This window comes from Lepisosteus platostomus, chromosome 15 (assembly GCF_059453375.1).
Source record: "Lepisosteus platostomus isolate fLepPlt1 chromosome 15, fLepPlt1.hap1, whole genome shotgun sequence".
Classification (NCBI taxonomy): domain Eukaryota; kingdom Metazoa; phylum Chordata; class Actinopteri; order Semionotiformes; family Lepisosteidae; genus Lepisosteus; species Lepisosteus platostomus.
Window position 1 is genome coordinate 6,705,141 of NC_142625.1, and position 17,806 is coordinate 6,722,946.

General features: G+C 46.6%; 2 non-coding genes and 1 pseudogene across 2 annotated transcripts; all 3 read right to left on the bottom strand.

Moving 5' to 3' along the window:
- Positions 1–306: 306 nt before the first annotated feature.
- LOC148647792 (U2 spliceosomal RNA) lies at positions 307–478 on the bottom strand (annotated as a pseudogene).
- Positions 479–11,479: 11,001 nt separating this feature from the next.
- On the bottom strand, positions 11,480–11,666 carry LOC148647793 (U2 spliceosomal RNA). Its single transcript, XR_015927161.1, has one exon. It is a non-coding gene; the product is annotated as a U2 spliceosomal RNA (small nuclear RNA).
- A 5,134-nt stretch (positions 11,667–16,800) lies between these two features.
- Positions 16,801–16,985, bottom strand: LOC148647794 (U2 spliceosomal RNA). Its single transcript, XR_015927165.1, has one exon. It is a non-coding gene; the product is annotated as a U2 spliceosomal RNA (small nuclear RNA).
- Positions 16,986–17,806: the final 821 nt, after the last annotated feature.

The following is a 17,806-nucleotide window of genomic DNA, read 5'->3' on the forward strand; positions in this document are numbered from 1 at the left end:
AGTTTATGCGTATGTAATACTTCCTGCACTGGCAGTCTATCCCAAACACATAACCAATTTAAATCTTTCATACTATTGTCTCAATTTTCGGGCTGTAGTCTGTCCCATATCTCTTCCGTTACGGCTACACTTGATTGCTCCTCAGATCTCTAAATCCTTGAGTACAGGGTTGTTTGATTTATACAAAGTGTGCAGAATGAGGATGGAGACGGACCTGGACTCAAGAAGGAGTTCCAGTCCACCTCGCTTGCTTGCTTGCTTGCTGGCTGGCGGGCGGGCTACGTCTGTCTTTTCACCGCTGAGAGAAGGTAGTGCACCGTTCCTGGAGGTGCTGCAATACCGGGCCGATGTGTGGAGAGGACAGGGCAAGCTCCTGATCCAGCTCCCTGTTTCAAAAATCCATTTAATAGTGGTCCCCCGATGGGGGATGTATCAGATATTACATTACAAAGCAACATATTGTACCCCAAAAAAAAATTTACATCCACCAAATCAAAAATTTCGCAATATCTCCCCCAAAACTTGCATGCTATATGGCAATCCCAAAATACATGCTCAATGGTTTCCTCTTGCCCACAAGTGGGCGCTGGACATAAAGCAGACTTCGCAACATGGTGGCTATGCATTATAGATTTGACTGGAAGTCTGTTCCACACACAGCCAGTTAAGATCGTCCCAATGATTATCTATGCCCTTAGGCTGCACCCTCGCACAGACTTCACAGTCAATTCCGTAAACTGCAGGTCCTGAAAACTATACCACCTATAGATTCCTGAAATACAACTTTTTTATGGTCAAGAGACAGCTTTACACTCTGGGTGTGTTCTCACCCACTGTGCTGCATGCCGATAGTGCCTGGGCTGTAGTGTAGGAGAACCAAAACCTCACAAAATACTGACAATCATGTGTCACCGGAGTGGACACCGCCAAGCTAAGCTGAGATGCATAGAGACAGTCCAATTTCAATGGGATGGGAGGTACATCCCTCGCACCTTCACCTAATCTGCGATAGATGTCCAAACGCTTAATGTATTCATACCCTCCACCCCATACAAAGGAAAAAACCATCCTTACAAGTCTTGTGGCATCTTTGCAGGTAGTGGATAGACATGCCAAGTATAACAGTCGCGCTAAAATGTCTGCCTTCAAAACCAAAACTAATAAGATACCAAAACAAAAACGGGCACGACTCGTCCACCATGTCGGCTCGTAACCCATATAGCAACACATTGTACCCCAAAACAAAATTCACGTCCGCCAAATAAAAAATTTAACTATTTCCCCCAAAACAATCCCAAAATACATGCCCAATGGTTTCCTCTTGCACACAAGTGGGTGCTGGACATAAAGCAGACTTTGCAACACAGTGGCTATGCATTAAAGATTTGACTGTTCCACACACAAAGTCAGTTAAGATCACCCAATGATTGCCCTTTGGCTGCACCCACACCTAGACTTCAGAGTCAATTCCATACAGATGCAGGTCTTGAAAACTGCATCTGTATAGTCCTCAAATAAAACTTTTTACGGTCAAGAGCAATCATGTTAGCTTTACACTCTGGATGTGTTTTCACCCACTGTGCTGCGTGCTGATATTGCCACGGCCGGATGGAGTTATCCCATGACACCAAATGTCTCATATGGTAGGAAAACCAAAACCTCACAAAATACTGACAATCATGACAATAAAGCTCAACCTCTCATGTTTGAGCTGTCGCCATCAAAGTCTTTAACGAAGATATTACTGATAGTATTAATAATGAATGACCTTGGACAAGCTGTAAACTCAAAGTATTGCCCTGGTCCACATTCTTTTTTTCATTGACCATCTTTGTAAAAGTAACACCACAGCATTTCGCAATCATGCAAAGTACAGTAATTTTTGAGAATCGATTCACCATGCCTTTCACATGCTCATAAAAGAGATTGATTTAGGAACAAACATATTACCGTTTGCAAACTGTATTGTATACAGTATGTATATGTATATTAATGTCTTAACTGTGTCCGTTTAAGTATTGAATATTTATATGGAATTTTACCACTGAAGGGAAATCTTAGTACCTGAGCATAAAAAGAATAGGAGCATACTGTAACGCGTGTGAAGGCCATAAACGATATTAATTTTGGAACTTAAACATACAGTACATGGCTGGTCTCGGTACTTTAAAGAAAACATACACACCAGTATTCCATTTCTCCCTAAACATTCGAAGTCTTTAACTAACGTGATACTGGAGTCAACAAGCATACTTTTTAGAATTTGATTAAAAGGGAATATAATATGGAATCGCGTATCTAAAGAAATCAATAACGATATAATTATATTCATGTACCGCAACACAAGAATAGTACACGCTGTACATTGTCTGTTGCAACGTAAATTGCAAAAATGCACTTGGAATCTGTCCAAGCCCTACTTTGTCAGGCATTTTCTTTTACTGCAACGGACATAAAAACTCCCTTGCTTTTAACAGAGCGTTTCATAATTTCTAACTACGAAAATTATTTAAACTGCGACACTTATCATTCAACCAGAGCTCAAAATGTCACAAGGATCCTCTAGAGCACAGCAAAGACTGTATTAAAAGAATTGCGTATCTAAAGAAATTAATAAGTTATAATTATATTCGTGTACTGCGACAGGGCTGTGTAGGGCTGTTTCACCTCTGTCTTCATGTGACTCTATTCAAAAGCCATTTAGCAAAGAGAGGATGAGAAGAGTGACAAACTAGTATACTTTAGATCTTTTTTTCTGAACCAGGGAAAATCTGATCATGTTTCCCTATAACAATAATAAAAAACATTATTTTACATATCACCTTTAAAAGTGGCATCTCAAAGCAATACAATAGATGTAAACCACAGATTACAAAGTAAATACCCAGACAAACGCAAACACGTTTTTAATAAAATTTTATTAAACTTAAATTTTAACTTTTATTCATTCAGCAGAGAGAGCACGTAAAACCTGGGCGTAACAGCTGTTCCTTTTTCTGATCACTCGCTCTCTGGGTAAACGTCTCGCCTGTCCTGTTCTTTGTTTTCCTAATTTGCCGATTATGCCTTCTGCGATCCACTCCTGCCCTCACACCAAAAGAAGACTATTTTAAATTTCTTTGCGCGGTCCATTGTGCAATTAACCCTTGTATGTGCTGTCCTTAAGGTGATATCACATAAAGGTGATATGTAAATAATGTTTTTTATTATTGTTATACAGAAACATGATCTTTTTGATTGAATGATTTTTTTTATAGAAATACAAAATGAGATATAATGATGTGTTCCGGCTAAGACATTAACGAGTACAACCCCCCCTCTCTGCGGGAGTGCTGGCTGTGACGAATTAAACCGGTTTCACAGGTATTTTCAAAGTAGAAGGGGGCGAGATTTCTAGCTTAATTTTCGTGTTAAATAATTTTTTAAAGTTAAAATTCATTCTATACAGCAATCGCATATTTGGGTACCGTTTCATAAAACTTTCATGCTTAAAATGTTTAGGGAGAAATGGAAGTTGCAGTAAAAGAAAATGCCTGACAAAGTAGGGCTTGGACAGATTCCAAGTGCATTTTTGCAATTTACGTTTCATTGTCCATTGTGCTGCTGTAATACAGTTTAAAATAAGTCTAAACTGTATCAGCGTTATTTATGGGTTGCAATTTAGAAAAAGTCAAAAAACGGACTCAAAATGCAATTTAGAGCTTTCTGGCAAGAGGAGACACCCAAATTAATAATGCAACATGCCACTGTTTGTGCATGAACAAAGTTATACTGCTATTTCCTTAGATACGCGATTAAAAAAAATATTTTTTTTGAATCCCCGGCGGAACACATTCCATGAGAATCAGCGCTTTTATATATCGCCTTTAAAGGTGGCTTCTCAAAACGCTTAACAGGATAAAAACAAGAATAACAGCAACAACAACAATGTTGTATTTCATTGCACTTTGAAAACCAAGTAATAACTTAACTATATGTGCAAACGTTTTATGATATGTCGCTGTTGTGAATGTCTGTCTTATTTGTCTGTCTGTCCTGGCTCTCTCGCTCGCCCTCCCCCCTCTCTCCCTCAATTCAATTCAATTCAAGGTGCTTTATTAGCATGACAGATGGGTACAATCAGTGTTGGGTATTTACCTTTGAGATTCCACTTTTACAGGTGATATATAAAATCAAGGCTTTAACTTGCTTTCACTCCGCAAGTCTGAGTTCTCGTGTCTGTCCTATCCGAACCTGAAAGTATTACAATATGTATCTTTATAGCAGGCGGTGTACAACTTTCTAGCATAGATTACACTTTTATAAAATGTATTTAAAAAATAAAAACGATTACAATCTAATCTTTCCACGTTTGATCCCAAGAAAAATAAATCTAAACGGGGAGAAAGCTATGCTGAAAGTTTAAGATACTTAGAAGACAAAGATATCAATTTATGTTGCATTTCTCTGATTGTGAATCAAAAAACACATATTTAAACACGCGTTTACGATTTAAATCAAAACGCGATTCAGATCAACATCAACGTTTATATTGTAACGCCTAGGTGACTATTCATTGTTATTAAAATGACTTAAATTCGATCATGTTGTGCTATTTAGAAATACACATTTGTTTGGTGCGAGTGAGGTTTTATTTAATCTCTGACCAAGGGAAACGTTTCATTTTTTCAAAGAAATGTTTGTTAAAAAAAAGTCATGGTTTCAGTGGGATTCGATCACAGACCATGTGACATGGGAGTCAGGAACCTAACCCACAGTGCCACCGGCAAGGTCACATGGAGAGTGCTGAAAAAGCACTACAGAAACATTATCAACAGACAATGTACAGCGTGTACTATTCTTGTGTTGCGGTACATGAATATAATTATATCGATATTAATTTCTTTAGATACGCGATTCCATATTATATTCCCTTTTAATCAAATTCTAAAAGTATGCTTGTTGACTCCGGTATCTCGTTGGTTAAAGACTTCGATGCTTAAAATGTTTAGGGAGAAATGGAATACTGGTGTGTAAGACCAGCCATATACTGTATGTTTATGTTCCAAAATTAATATCGTTTATGGCCTTCACACACGTTACAGTATGCTCCTATTCTTTTTATGCTCAGCTACTACGATTTCCCTTCAGTGGTAAAATTCCATATAAATATTCAATACTACAATGGGCACAGTAAAGACGTTTACTGTAAATCTTACTACGACAGACCAACGGACCACGAGTGCTCCTGTCGGTCAACCAAGCACGTACCGCGGTACTGCGCGTCATCGTGCGTCACAATGCGCGACGCCGTAGCCAATTACCTCCGGTACGTGTCTGTACCGCGCACTTTGAATGGCTGCATCTGTACATCCCTGCCACCTTCATCTAATCTGCGATACATGTCCAAACGCTTAATGTATTTATATTCCTCCACCACATATGAAGAAAAAAAACATCCTTACAAAATCTTGTCGCATCCTTGCAGGTAGCGGATATACCTATGCCAAGTATAACAGTCATTGTAAAATGTCTGCCTTCAAAACCAAAACTTTGCCCAAGAAGGACAGATGTCTCGCTTTCCATAATCATAAATGTTTTTGGACCTTAGCCAGAGTTGTTGACCAATTAATTCTGGCCGGCATTCCCTCATCAAAAAGGACTCCCAAGACTTTTAAGGGACGTTTACAAACTACCAAGCCCATTATTCTCTCGTTTGGTCAGGCCAATTACCAAAATACTTAATGCAGAATTTCTCCTTGTTTAGTTTAATTATTAATAAGAATAATAATTGCTTACACTTTTCTTACAGTGTCCAGCTTACACGCTTTTCTGGACACTCCACTCAAAGAGCTTTACAGGTAATGGGGATCCCCTCCACCACCACCAATGTGCAGCATCCACCTGGATGATGCGACGGCAGCCACAGTGCGCCAGAACGCTCACCACACATCAGCGAGTTTAGATCCTGATACTCTGGAATATTGCTCTATCACTTCCAAGGCCACATAAAGACTCTGCTAATAACTAAGGACCATTGTCACGTCATCCGCATGTAGCAAAATTTTGAGCGACGGCCCATTGCTTCCAGGGAGAAAGATGCCATCAATCCTTGGATTACCCCTAATCGCATTCGCAAGTGGTTCAATAAGAACATAAGGAGTGGGAAGAGGGGAAATCCCTGTCTAACACTGGCCTCCTGAAACACTTTATCCCCAGATGGCCTTTACTCCCTGCCTTATGATAAAACAGTTGAATCAAAGAGATCGGCATTACTTAAACCGTAAATGGATATTGCCTTAAATAAAAAACAATGGTTAACCCTATCAAAAGCCTTCTCTAAATCGAGTCCGACCACCAACAAGGGCACTCGCCTATCCTCCAACCAAGCCATAATGTCCCTCAACAATTGCAAGTCTTTCATCCCAGACCTTCCAGGTATACTACACGCTTGCCCCCTTCCAATAATGTCAGTCAACACGGTCTGCAGTCTGTTGGCCAAAAGTCGGGCAAGATCTTAGAATCAGTAGTGAGCATCGTGAGAGGCCTCCAATTTGACAGGTCCGTTTTATCTCCTTTCTTATATAAGAGCATCAATACCCCTGTCCTCATGGACTCATGCACCGCTTCTCTAAACACATTCAACAAGATTGGTCCCACTAAGTTTTTTTTTTTAATTTTTATTTATCCTTAACAAAAGAACAAACATTACAATTCCAACAAGGGTACATATAACAATTCCAAACAAAAATATCGTCAGGGGTACATACTACTACATCTATTCAAGTTATGAAAAAAGATTAAACAAATTAAATAAAAATAATGTCCGCACCGCTTTCATATTTTTGCATTTCGAAATAATCTGCAAATACCCCTTTACTTCCATTTTAAAATGCTCAAATACAGGGTACCTCCCAGACCACTTCATTTTATGTATGTGATAACGTGCCAATATAATAATTAAATTCATTACAAAAGAAATGTTTATATTGTTTTCATTGGGGCTGAAACTTAACATAATATCTTTTTCTACAAAACAAATATCAATATTCGTGTCTTCTTTTATATAATTCTGCAACTTAGTCCAGAACATTTTTACCCTGGGACATAACCAAAACAAATGCTGAATAGTTTCAGGGCTATTGTCACAAAAAACACATTTGTCATCTATATTAATTTTAAATCGTTGGGTAACAAGAGTTTTAACTGGGTAAATTCGATGAATTATTTTGTATGTAACCTCCTTAATTTTATTGGTTATACACTATTTATTGGGCATCATCCAAATTTTTCTCCAATCAATGCGCTTTCCAAATGCGGAATTCCAATATATTGTAGTCGCAAGCAAATTATCATTTTTTAACGGGGATCTCAAAAATTGGTTATTACATCCACACCTCACAATATCCTTTCCTTGTAGTTTAATGTGAGCTATAAATTCTTCCAATGTTTCTAAAGGACTACTATTACAACTCCTTAAAAGAGGTAATATTTCCCCAGGCATCGTATTAATTACAGCAAAATACTGATCCAAAGTAATAGAAAAATTGTATCTATTAACAAACTCGGTGTAACTATATATTTCATCATCAGCCTTGATTAATTGTTTAATCCAAATTATATCATTCTTGACCCAGTTTTTAAAAAATAAGGTTTTATTTCTAATTTTTATATATTTGTTGTTCCAGATAGTAAATCTATGTGGGGAAAAGTTTTGTTTATACATAAGTGACCACATCAGAAGTACTTGTTTATGAAAACTGGCAAGTTTCAAGGGGATTTTTCCAATGTCAGTTACATTTTAGTAAAAACTCTAGAACCCCTACTTCTTGAAATATCATATTGGGGATTATATGTACCACATTGTCACAAAAAAACACATTTGTCATCTATATTAATTTTAAATCGTTGGGTAACAAGAGTTTTAACTGGGTAAATTCGATGGGAACACTTAATCTCTCTATCCTGTATTTGAATACCCTGAAACACATCTTTCTTTATATTAATAGCCATAACTTGTGTGACCAGCAGGAATAAGAATAGGCTTATGGGACATCCTTGTCGAATTCCCCTACCAATCCTAAATCTATGAGAAGTTCCATGAGCCAATTTAACAGAGCTGTTACCTTGATTGTACAAAGTTCTAATTACCTTTTGAAAATACTCACCAAAGCCAAAAAAATTGAGTTTCAAAAATAAAAGAATGTTCAATTGTGTCAAAAGCCTTATAAAAGTCCACAAATAGAATAAAGCTATCCTGACTAATAAGTTCACCATAGTCTACAAGGTCCAACACCAAACGAATATTATTACATATATATCTTCCTTTCATGAAACCTGATTGTGACTCATCAATAATTGAGTCAAGGCCTGTTTTCAGTCTCTCTGCAAAAATAGAAGCAAGAATCTTTCCATCATTATTAATCAAAGTGATAGGCCGCCAATTATCTATCAGCAAATGATCTTTATCTGGTTTTGGAATTATGGTTATTAAGCCCTGAGTCATCGAGGTTGGTAAAACTCCCTTTTCAATTGACTCCTTAAACACCAGAAGAAGAAGCTGTACCCAGGCTTCGATGCCTCTCACTAGGTCCTTGCCCCTCTGGTTACACTGCCGGTACAAATGCCCCGTGTTCCCACACAGGGAGCACTCCTTCACTGGGCAATCCTGTGTGGAGTGGCCCTGGCGGTGACACTTCCCACACTCTCCTACGGTGCATGTCCCCTTGCGGTGTCCAAAGCCTCGGCACTTCCGACAAAACTCCGGCTGGTTCCAGTAATAGAGGTACCCCCTACCTGATCCGATGGAGAAGGTGCCCGGGGGGTGGGTGAAGCCGTCCCGTGTCCTCTCGTCCCGCCGTAGTTCGACCTCATATCGGCGCTTCCCGGTCCAGACTGTGCGGGTATCACTGATGGTACCTGGACCCTTACGCACCTCCACGTACCAGCGTAAAAAGGTAGTCACATCTCGATCCGTCACGAACGGGTCGAACATATGGACGACCACCCACCTTCTGTTGTCACCTTGCAGGCCCCTGCACTCGTACTCACGCATTCCTCCGTTTGCCTTCATTTGTGCACATTTCCCTGCCCCCCGCCTGTGGAGTTCGGCACTCTTGAAGGTGACATCAATGAATTTCTGTGCCCGGTTCCCCTGTAGACATAAAATCTCACTTGCCTTGAATCCCAGAGCTCCAAAGAATACCTCGTCTTCGAAGGCTTCTCTTCCATGAGGCTCCGTCTCCGCCTTCCAGTGAAAGCGGACGGTCCATCGTACGCTGGGGTCCTTCCCGGCCGTCATCGCCTCCCCGGGATCCGCAGCCATGGCAAAAGGCAGCCTTTCGGCTGCCAAGCAGCCCACGCACCAAAATCCCAAGTGAAAAGCGAAGTCCAAAGGTCCAAAATCCAAGCGCATATCCAAAAGTAGTCCGGGGTCCAAAACGAAGCAATCCAATCGTGTCCTTGGTGAAAGAGTGTTGTCCTCTCGATCTCCTCCCTCCCTCTACCTCTGACCTTAGCCAAAAGGTCGAGAAGCGATGCCCCCAAAGGCATGGACCGACGCGCGGGCGTTCCGCTGGCGCACAGTGGCGCTGGCCGACTCCTCTGGAGCCCGGGACCCGCGCAGCTCCCTCAGACCAGTCACTATGGAGAACGGGTAACAAGACCCAGTTGCCCGCACTGGCTGCCCTGGTGGTAAGGACCCCTCCATGTCCTTCGGTCCTTCTTGTTCTTCCTGGCGATGTTCCAGGTCCTCCTGACTGCCTTCTCCTTCTTCTTGACTCTCCTCGCTTCCTTCTGTCGCCCCAGCTCCTGTTTTTATTTTGGGCTTCTTACCTTCAGACAAAACTTGTTCGTCATTTTCCCCTCGATGCCTTTTGGAGTTAGCCTTTTCTTTACCTGCCTCTGTGTCATCCTCCTCTCGTTCACTTCCCAGCTCTGTTTCTTGTACTGTTTCTTTAGGACTCTGGACCGGCTCCTCCGGCTGCTCTGCCGGATGAACGTCTGCTGTTCTCACCCCTCCACTGCTCTCTCGGGTCCCCAGGTCTTCCTCCACCGCCTTTACACCTTCTCCTCCAGCAGGTCAGTTCTTCCAGCGTCTCTTCCTCCTCTCCTTGGACTGTACGCGTTGCCCACTCCATTCCTCTTCCTCCTCCTCGTCCTCTGCCTCGACAGCATTCTCCAGAAGCCCTTTTTTCGCTGCAACAAAACTCAAATCTCTCCAAAGACACTGCTTATACCCGTGATCATCACCCCCACACAGAGAGCACAATTTGATACACAGTTTTTTTTCCATGTGCCCTCTTTCATGGCCTTGCAGTCCTTCTCTAGGTGCCCAATTTCGTAACAGTGGCGACAAAACGGGGGCTGATCACGGTAAAATAGGTACCCCCGGCTCGAACCCAAAGAAAACAGAGCTGGGGCTGTGAAAACCCTCCTTCGTAATTCGGGTTGGCCTTCAGAGTAACCGTATACTGCCATCTCCCGGTCCAATATCCAAACCTGCCATTAATTTTCCTTGGTTTCCCCGCAGATTCGGTGTGTACTTCTAAAAACGCCGTAACATCATCCTCCTCCACAAACGGGTCATACATATGCACAATTACTGACCTAGTGTTATCTGTAGCCAGTCCCACACACTTGAAGTCTCTCAGCCATTGCCTCTCCAACTTTTCCGCACACAACTCCGATACCTTCTTATACATTGCTTCATCCCGTAATGACATGTCAAAATAGCTTCCTGGTCGATTTCCCTGTATGCACTTAACATCATAGGTTCCTACCTGTAGGGTCTTCATCACTACCTTCTCCACGAATTCATCCCGTCCCGGCATCTCTTTCTCCAGTTTCCATTCAAAACGAATTGTCCATTTCACGCTTGGCCCATTTCCCTGCTTTTCAGCAGGGTCCATAGCCCAGGCCATCACAAAGATGACCAGGGCCAGACGCTCCTCCGCTCCTTCCTCGGCTCTCTCTCTCCACCAACAAAAAGGATCCCGGATCTCCTCCCAGCTGTCAGCACTTCAGTCCTCAAGGTAGGTTTGGCCGCTCCGCTCCGCTCCGCTCTCCAGCCGCTCCTTCGTCACCCTTCTCGCCCCCAGCCCAGTCTTCAAGCCCCGGTCAGGCGGACTGTCGGCACCTGCGGGCAGAGGCAAGGGGCAGCGCTCTCTCGGGAGGGACGGGGACACACGCACGCACGCACGCACGCACGCACACACACACACAAAAGCCACGCCTGCCTCCCTGGGAAAAGGCTGAAAAAACTAAGTTTTTTGGAGGGAAAACGCACGGGAGCCGAAAAGGGGGCCGGCCTGCTTGCCGAGAGAGTCAAAACGCGGGAAAGCGCACAGAGGGAGCACGGGAACGGAGAGGGCGAGAGAGAGACAGACACAGAGACACACAGGTGGACGAGAGACGAGACCCGAGAAGAAGGAGCTCCAGTCCACCTCGCTCGCTTGCTTGCTTGCTTGCTTGCTACGTCTGTCTTTTCACCGCTGAGAGAAGGTGGTGCACCGCTCCCAGAGGCGCTGCAATACCGGGCCGATGCGTGGAGAGGACGGAGAAAGCTCCTGATCCAGCTCCCTGTTCCAAAAATCCGTTTAATATGTGGCCCCCCGATGTGGGACGTATCAGATATTAAACTGATAAGAACAGATTTTTTTTTAATTATAAAATAGTACAAAAAACACAGTAAAAAAAAACACTACCCGCCAATGTCCTCACACCCATGTGATCGAGTCCTTCCACCTTTCCTTCGAGGCTGCGAACCCCCAACGGATGATGTCCCATCTCATCCGACGAATTACATCCGTCTTCACTTTCCTGTGGATGCCGGCGACCGACACCTCCACCCCATGCCTGATCAGCTCAGTGCATGCGTCCCACACAAAGATCTTGGTAATACTGATCAGGAGCCACAGGAGGAAGCTTGTATTCCAGTTGCAGGAACTGGGTACACCCTTCATCGCTGTGCGCAGTGACAGCGGACCATCCAGACCAACCTGTGCAAAAAGTCGTTTGCTGGAGCTCCAGACTCTCAGCGCAAACCCGCACTCCCGAAAGACATGATTCACGGTCTCTTCACCTGTGCAGCCATGTCTTGGGCACTGACTCTGTTTTGCCAGGCCATAAGCATGCATCACTGCCCTAACCGACATTCGACCCCCATACTCCAAGCCAGTTCAAATCCTTCAGCTTGTTGTCCAGGCCCTTAGGTTGGGCCTGCTGCCAGTTCTCTCTCAACACACCCGGAATCGCTGGCCGTACTGATGTCATGATGACTTTGTACATCAATCGATGGTTCAACGCAGTCGTACCTTCTTTGACCTCTGGATGTGCCCGCAGCCACCGCACTGCGTGACGGTAGTTCAGTGGGAGTCGCTCGGCCTTTGGGGTCATGTTGTTCCAGACAGTCAGGTGACGCATGCTCGCCTTGAGCCAAAGGCTCACAAATCGGCTACACAGGTGGGGCGGGCTTTTGTGCAGGATCACACACAGGCTGGCCGTGAACACACAGTCCAGTTTCACTGGGAAATCCAAGATCCCCCTGCCACCATCGTCTATGGGCCTGCACATATGACGTACAAAAGGGGAGAAAGCGGACAGCCTTGTCGCAAACCACACCTTACTGGGATGCTCCTTCCTACTGCGCCGTTGACACATACCCGGGATTTGGCGCCATTATATAGCGCCTTGACCCACTCGACGAAAATCTCCAGCAGGCCTTTCTTGCGCAGGAGTGCCCACAAGATCTCGTGATGGACCCGGTTGAAAGCCTTCGTCTGGTCCAAGCTCACCGGCATGAGCGGCAGGCCTCTGACCTCCACCCAAGCGATGACATCTCGGGTCAGCTGGAGGTTCCAGCTGATCTTGCGTCCTGCCACGCTGCATGTCTGGTCGGCCCGAACCATCACTGGCATTACCGTTCTCAGGCGGCCTCCCAACACCCTGGCCAAGATCTTGTAATCAGTGCACAGGAGTTGGATAGGCCGCCAATTACCCAGGTCCGCCCTGTCTCCTCCTTTGTAGAGCAAGGAGACGATGCCAGTCTGCATGCTAAACCCCAATCCGCCCTTGTCCAGGGCCTCGTTGAAAACCGGGACCAGGAAAGGCTCCAGCTGTTCCCAAAAGGTGTGGTAAAAGTCGGTCGGCAGGCCATCAGCGCCAGGGACAGTGCCCTTCTTCAGGCCGAGCATTGCGGTCTTAATTTCTGCCCCTGACACCGGCCCAACCAGTGTAGTGGGGTCCTCCACCACCTTCTCCACACCTTCCAGAAGCCTATCCCTGATGCTGGGGTCCGTCTCCTTCTCCGCAAACAGGGCTGTGTGAAACCTTGTGGCACACTCCAGCATCCCTGGTATGTCTGTGGTTACAGTCCCATCTTCCCTCCGGATGGCTTCGAAGAGCTTCCGCTCTTGTTTCTGCCGCACCGCCCCCAAAAATTGGGGCGAGCAGCGTTAGTCTCCTTCCCGCCAGACTCCCTGTAGCCTAAAAAGGAAGTCTCTGGCTCTCTGTAACCACTTGTCTCTAAGCAGGCCTCTGACTTGTGCAATTCTCTCGCCGTTGAAGGTGCCCCCCTGGTTCAGCTGCTCGTACAGTGCGTCCAGCTCTTCTTGCAGTCTGGTACACTGGCGGTCCTCCAGGCTCCGCCGGATACAACAGTACCTCCTGGTGACCGAAGCGATGGTGTCTTTGCAGGATTCCCACCAGTGTACCGCTGAACTAAAAAGTTCCTTCCTCTTCTCGAATTCCTTCAGCACTGTCACAATCTTCTCTAGGTATCTTGCCTCTTGTAGAACAATTTCCAGTAGCCAGCCCGGAAACCGGGGTCCTCAATACCGAAAGACTGAGAGCAGCTGGTGGTCCGAGAACCAGGTGGGGATCACCTGCCTGCTTAGGATTCTCCACTTCGCAGTAGAAAGGAAATAATCCAGGCGTCTGAAAATCCCCCTTCCGTCATCCCAGGTGTGGTGTGCAGTGTTGGCAAACCCATCCCGCAGGCTGAAGTCCGCAATTAAGGACCTCAACAGGTGAACTCCCTCGCCGTGCGAATCCCCCAGGTCGATGTTGAAATCACCGCCCACGATCAGCTCTCTGTTGGTATACAGCAGGGGCTCCAAATCTCTCAAGAAGGAGCCCTGCTGACGTCTGTCTGCTTGGACATACACGCTGATGAGTCTGATCTTGCTGTTTTTCCAGGTCCCGTCCACTACCAGCAGACGTCCTGGGATCACCGAGCTGACCGTGTGGGCGGCAAACCCTGGCGAACCGCACAAGATGCCAACGCCAGAGGAGTTCACCCCTCCGACGCTCCACCAAGAAGGACCCTTCCTCCACTCCTTCGAAAAGGTCCTGATGTCGTCAAGGCCCTTTAGGTGGACTTCCTGGTCAAAACTCAAATCCAAATTCCTGCGGGACAGGTACTGAAAGACTGCCGCTCGTTTATCCCGTGCCCTCAAACCCCTCACGTTAGCGGTTGCTACCGTGAAAGTCATGGTGGTTCTGGGGGGCCATCACTCTCCATTCCCACTTCGGGGCCGGGCTCGGATGAGCTCTCCGCCCCTGTTGTACTTCCTGGACTGCTGCTGTTTGATGAGGCCAAAAACTGTTGGATTGACCAGGGGCTCGCATCCGACTCCTGCATGGGAGTGGGCGTGTCGGGCGCACCGCCAGTGTACGGGCTGTCACCTTCCAGTGCGGCCAACGGCACTGAGAAGGCAGCCCGGCCAGGTCCATCCCCTTCTCCAGGGGGAAGAGATTCCAAGACACTCTCGGGTTCCGAGTCGCTCGTATCCGACTGGTGCTCCATCCTCCATCCTCCATCCTCTCGGGTTCTGGTGTCTCTTCCTGATGATCTCCCAGCTCTTCTCCTTCAGCCGTCTTTTTCTTCTTCTCCTGTATCTTCTTCTTCGTCTTCCTATCCCGCTGCCGCTTGTGTTTCTTCATCCCCGAGGGCGCCGGGACCGTCATCCTCTCCTCCTCTATTGGTGCCATCACCACCGATGTTTCAACCGCCCTCGGGGCCTTTACCACGTCCGCCCAACTTGGTCTGCCACCTCCTGCCTCCCGTGATGTTCCCGGCTGCACGTCTGTCTCCTCCGGTCCTCCTGTCTTTCCCTGTCCGTCCTCCAGCTGTTGCCTTCCGCCTTTCCTTGCTTTCCCCCCAGAAATATCTCCCTCTTCCTTTGGGTCATCTTCCACCTGTTCTTCTCCTGCCAGAGCTGCCCCCTCGTACATGGCTCTGTTGTAGCTGGCATCTCTGCGGTAGCAACACAAAGAGAGCACTCCTTCGTCGGGCACCTCTGTGTTGGGTGCTGCCGGCTGCGACACTTCCCGCACTCCGTCGCCTGACATGCCCCTTCACGGTGCCCGTACTCCCGGCAAAATTCCGGCTGGTTCCAATAGAAAAGATACCCCCTACCTGAACCGATTGCAAAGGTGGCCGGTGGGTGGGCAAAGCCATCCTCGGACCTGGGCTCCTTTCGCAGCTCGACTTCATATCGCCGCCTCCCCGTCCATACAGTCTTCCGGTCCAGAATTGTCGAAGGCCCGCTCAACACCTCCACATACCGACGCAAAAAGGTGGTGATGTCGGCATCGGGGATGAACGGGTCGAACATATGGACTACCACCCACCGCTTGTTGTCGCCTTGCAGCCCTGTACATTCGTACTCGCCAAGCTTCCCTTCTTGTTGAGCGTGCTGTACTTTCTCCACTGTGCACCGGTGAATGCTGGCATTTTCGAAGGTGACGTCCATGAAACGCTGTACCCGGTTCCCCTGCAGACATTTGATCTCCGCCACATCAATTCCCAGATCCCGGAAAAGTGCCTCCATTTCAAAAGCATCTCTCCCGGGCATCTCCGTCTCCGCTCTCCAATAGAAGCGGATGGTCCACTTCAGGTTGGGATCCCCACCAGCCCTCCTCGCCATCCCGGGGTCCGCAGCCATCGTGGAAAGCAGCCTTTCGGCTGCCGAAGCAGCCTACTCACCCCTAGTGAAACAAAACAAACGAAAAATGCAGTCCACAATCCAAAGGCAGTCCAAATCCGGTCCGGGGTCCAAAATCCGAGAAATCCTTCCGTAATTCAAATAGGCGGTGTTCCTTGTCCCTCCTCTTTCCTCGACCTTAGGCAAAAGGCCGAGAAGTGATGCCCCCAAAGGCGCGGACCGACGCGCAGGCGTTCCGCTGGCGCACAGTGGCGCAGGCCAACTCCTCTGGAGCACCCGACCCATGCAGCTGCCGGCCTCCCTGCAGCTAGAGGCCTGCCGACCGGACTCTGCTCCCCCTCTCTCTTGCCTGCCTGCCTTCCTGCCTGCCTGCCTTCCTGACAGTCCCGGGCGGGGGCCCTGCTCTTTGATCTTCTGTCAACGGCCCGACAACGACCGCAGCCGCAGGGGGCGCCAGCCGCACAGCCTCCTTAGCTTAGGCCCCTCCCACCGGCAGCAGCTGTGCCCAACCAGCTGCAAGCGAAAGCCGATGGCCAGCACCTGCGGGCAGAGGCAAGGGGCAGCTCTCTCTCGGGAGGGAGGGACGGGGACACGGGCGCGCGCGCGCACACACACACGCTTGCCTGCCGAAAAAAAAGAAAGAAAAGGTGGATATACTAAGTTTCTTGGAGGGAAAACGCACGGGAGCCGAAAAGGGGGCCGGCCTGCTTGCCGAGAGAGTCGAGACGCGGGAAAGCGCACAGAGGGAGCACGGGAACGGAGAGGGCGAGAGAGAGACAGACACAGAGGCACACAGATGGACGAGAGACGAGACCCGAGAAGAAGGAGCTCCAGTCCACTTCGCTTGCTTGCTCGCTAGGTAGCTAGCTACGTCTATCTTTTCACCGCTGAGGCGCTGCAATACCGGGCCGATGCGTGGAGAGGACGGAGCAAGCTCCTGATCCAGCTCCCTGTTCCAAAAATCCGTTTAATATGTGGTCCCCCGATGGGGGACGTATCAGATATTAAACTGATAAGAACAGATTTTTTTGTTTTTTATTATGAAAATACAAAACAAATTCAAGTACGGGAATCAATACATGAAACACCAGAAAAAACAACCAGTGTACCTCCAAGTCAGAAAATAAAGAAATCAAACCCTTCCATTTGTCTTTTGCTGCGTGGAACTTCCATCTCAAAATGTCTCTTTTAATCCGAGCCTTTAATTCACTACAAATTCCCCAAAATATAATTCGATCTCTCTTTCTCGTATCGTCATTGATTTGGGCACATCTTGCAGACCACAACAATTGTTTAATAATGCTTATTACCAGCCATAACACCCAGTCTGCTGTTCCTTTTTGTTCTGTACCCTTCCACGCTGACATAACTTTCTCACTGGTTAATAAAAAACCTGGCTGTATACACATAAAAAATTGTTGACATTTATCCCATACGCGTTTCGCTGTTGCACATTCCCAGAACACATGTTTTATCGCTTCGGTTTCCTCACAATCTGAATATAGACAATGTTTGGTTTTAGTAAGTTTATGTCTAAACATCACCTCCCTTACCGGGAGGCGATTCCACACACACAACCAATTCAAGTCTTTGTAACTACCGTCCAGTTCTTTTGGCTGGACCCTTAGCCAATGCTCTTTCTTCTTCCCTATTAAGGCAGTACCTGGTTGCTCATTGACCAGGTTATAAAGGGCCTTTTGCTGTACACATACGGTCTCATTTTTTCCCTCTGGGTGATTTTTCAACCACTTCCCTGCATGTTTATAATACCAAGGGGTTACATCAGCTTTGGGACCTGAGTTACTTATCGGTCTTAGTCATGGCATGGTCCAACTAAACCATAACCTGACAAAATATTGACTCTTGTGCATCACGTCTGC